Genomic DNA, 3,784 nt, shown 5'->3' on the forward strand with positions numbered 1-3,784 from the left:
AGCTACTCGGGAGGCTGAGGCAGGAGAATGGCGTGAACCCGGGAGGCAGAGCTTGCAGTGAGCCGAGATCACGCCACTGCACTCCAGCCTCGGCAACTGAGCAAGACTCCGTCTCAGAAAAAAAAAAAAAAAAAAAAAAGGATAGGGTTGAAGACAGACTGAACTGCCAAATCGGTTTCCTCCTGGTGCTGCTTGATTGATTGGTGATGTCTGCTTTGTGCACGGGAGGGAAGCAGTGTGGGCATCATTGGTTGATTGGTGATGTCTGCCCTGTGCACAAGAGGAAGGGCAGGACAAACAGCAGCGTTCCCCAGTCAACCAACATCATTGGTTGATTGGTGATGCCTACCCTGTGCACAGGAGGAAGGAGGGCAGGAGAAACATCATTAATTGGTGACGTCTGCCAATGTTGCCATGTTGGTCTCGAATTCATGACCTCAGTTGATCCACCTGCTTCAGCCTCCCAAAATGCTGGGTTTACAGGCTTTGGGACCACTGCGCCTGGCCTGATTCTACAGCTTTTTGCTATTTCCTCATTTTAGATCATTGCAGAACTTTCTGGGAATTTCACCCAACAGTCTCTGGTAGGGCATAAACACAGATTTGGGGAAAAAGAATATCAGTCTTTGCAGCCAGCTGCAGCTCCCCTTCCCAGCTGAGAGGCTGGGGCTGCCCAGCACTGCGTTCCCATATGCAGCCCAGCCAACGGAAGGGGGCGACGTCAGGAAGTTTTGCTGAGTGAGGAAGCAGCAAAGAGCAGGGTCTGCCCTCACCCCCACCAACCGCAGGGACAGAGTCTGGGGGCGGTGGGTGGCCCCGGAGCCAAGTTTGGGGCACTGGGATCTGCCTCTTCACAGGGGCACGGGATCCAGTCAGAGGATGGGTGACTCTGAGAGAAGTTTCTCTCCTTTGTCTACTTTCTCTGCTGTTCCAGAGAATGAAGGCTCATCCTGCAGCATACTTTGGGGGTACATGGCTGTGTGTTTGTGTGTCTGTGTGGGATGCTATATGTTGATGTTTACGTGTGTCTGTGTGTACCTCCATACATGAGTGTATATTTGTTTTGTGTGTCTGTGTATGATGTAACATGTTGGTGTGTGTGGATACGTGTCCATGCATTTGTATTTTGGGTTTTTTTTTTGAGACGGAGTCTTGCTCTGTCACCTAGGCTGGAGTGCACTGGTGCGAGCTCCGCTCACTGCAAGCTCCGCCTCCCAGGTTCACGCCATTCTCCTGCCTCAGCCTCCCAAATACCTGGGACTACAGGCACCCGCCACCACACCCGGCTAATTTTTTGTATTTTTAGTAGAAACGGGATTTCACCGTGTTAGCCGGGATGGTCTAGATCTCCTGACCTCGTGATCAGCCCGCCTCGGCCTCCCAGAGTGCTGGGATTACAGACATGAGTCACCCACCACGCCCGGCCGTATTTTGTTTTTTTTTTTTTTCTGAGACAGGGTTTCCCTCCGTCACCCAGGCTGAAGTGCAGAGCTTCAATCATAGCTCACTGCAGCCTTCATTTCCCAGGCTCAAGTGATCCCCCTGCCTCGACCTGCCAAAGTGCTGGGATGACAGGTGTGAGCCACCATACCCGGCCTGCGTTTTGTGTACGTGTGTTTGTTGTTTTCCAGTGTGTATGTCCACGTACATCTGTGCACGGGTGCGTGTTTGTGTGTTAGGTGCATCTGTGTCATGTGGTGTGTTGCTATGTGTGGTCCGTGTGTCCGTGTGTTCATGCATTTATGTCATGTGTATCTGTGTATGTGTGTGCACATGTCTGTGTGTGGGTCTTTGTGTGCGTGGGTGTGTGCACACACCTGTGCATCTGGGGAGGTGTGTGTGTATGTGTTCGTTGGGTCTGTGGGGGCGTGTGCATTTGTGTGCCTGTGTTCGGCGTGCCTGTGTGTGGTGTGTGTTGGTCTGTGTGTTGGTTTGTGTGCTGGTTTGTGTGTGTGTGTTAGTGAGTGCGTGTCTGCATGGGGGGGATTCGTGAACGCTGCTGTGAATGGCATCGCTCAGCTCTAGGGACCCGTCTTGCTCCAGGTTTTGGGCTGTTTCATGGAGGCTGAGGGACGTTCTTGTTGATGACGCAGCCCACTGGATTTAACTTATTTTTGGTCATATGGCGCCTAAGTGGTCTTCCTGGCATTCACTGTGTCCATTTGCCCCCAGTGCCTGGGGACTCCTCCCATGGTGTTGACCGGGGTCTCTCCCACATCTCTTTGTCACCAAGGCCAGCCACAGAGGGTAGCCCGCAGTGGACAGGGTGCGGGACAGGGCAACAGTGACCACGATGCTTCATGGAAGACGTGAGCTCCCCCCAGGGAGCCTCCCATCCAGAGCCCCCGCCCCTCAGCTCGATGGAATGCCCAGCCCCTTGGAGCAGCAACCCCAGTAGGAGGGTGGCATCCTGGAGCCAGGCAACAGGGATGCTGCATGTCACAAACACTGAGACGCAAAGAAGAAGTGGTTCAAAAGCTGGGTGTGGTGGTCACAGATTCCTAGCTGCTCCTCCCACAGAAAGATACAGTTCATTTCCCTGTGAACTGAAGACAGTGGAAATGGTGCCTTGAGACTTCTGAGGCAAGGTCTTCAGAGCTCAACAGTAGGCCAGGCGCGGTGGCTCACACCTGTCATCCCAGCACTTTGGGAGGCTGAGGCGGACAGATCACCTGAGGTCAAGAGTTCAAGACCAGCCTGGCCAATGTGGTGAAACCTTATCTCTACTAAAAATATAACAATTAGCTGGGCGTGGTGGTGGGCACCTGTAATCCCAGCTACTCAGTAAGCTGAGGCAGGAGAATCGCTTGAACCCGGGAGGTGGAGTTTGCAGTGAGCCGAGACTGTGCCATTGCACTCCAGCCTGGGTGACAGAATGAGACTCCATCTCAAAAAAAAAACCCAAAAAACAACAACAACAAAAAAAACACTCAACAGCATCCTTTTTGCTTGGAACCCAGCCGCCATCTTGTGAGGCAGCTCAAGCAGCCACCTGGAAGCCCCTGGGTGATGGCACCACTGAGCAGGTACCACCTGCCCGCCCTGTGAGTGAGCTACCTCAGACATTCCTGGACAGGGAAAGCCACTAGATTATTGTTGATCCCCCCCCTCCACCACAGGGAGCAGAACTGCCTAGCTGAGCCCAGACACCCTGCATCGTGTCAGATATAATCCACTGGCATTCCACCTTAGCCACCCCATATCCCTAGGGCTGAATGAGGTCATCGAATAATGATTCCTCTCCCAGTGTCTCCCCTCTGCTAGTCCCTGGCAGACTGGAAGATGGCCCAGAGGCAGCCCAGTGAGGGGTGAGGCCCTTCAAGGCCCTGCTCCAGTGGTCCTCACCAACCACAACCACCCTGCAGAGCCCCACCATGCCCCGAACCTGCTCCCCGGCCCTCATGCTGCCACCAGGAGTGTCTGCGCTCATCTGTCTTCTCTTCCCTCCAGCCTGAGAAAGCTCCTTCTTCCCACCCCTTACCAGAAATATAAATTGGCCAAAAACGGTGGCCCACGCCTATAATCCCAGCACTTTGGGAAGCCGAGGTGGGTGGATCACGAGGTCAAGAGATCGAGACCATCCTGGCTAACATGGTGAAACCCCGTCTCTACTAAAAATACAAAAAAATTAGCCGGATATGGTGGTGGGCGCCTGCAGTCCCAGCTACTTGGGAGGCTCAGGCAGGAGAATGGCATGAACCTGGGAGGCAGAGCTTGCAGTGAGCCAAGATCGCACCACTGCACTCCAGCCTGGGTGACAGAGCGAGGCTCCGTCTCAAAAACA

This window comes from Piliocolobus tephrosceles, chromosome 21, assembly GCF_002776525.5.
Source record: "Piliocolobus tephrosceles isolate RC106 chromosome 21, ASM277652v3, whole genome shotgun sequence".
NCBI classification, from domain to species: Eukaryota; Metazoa; Chordata; class Mammalia; order Primates; family Cercopithecidae; genus Piliocolobus; species Piliocolobus tephrosceles.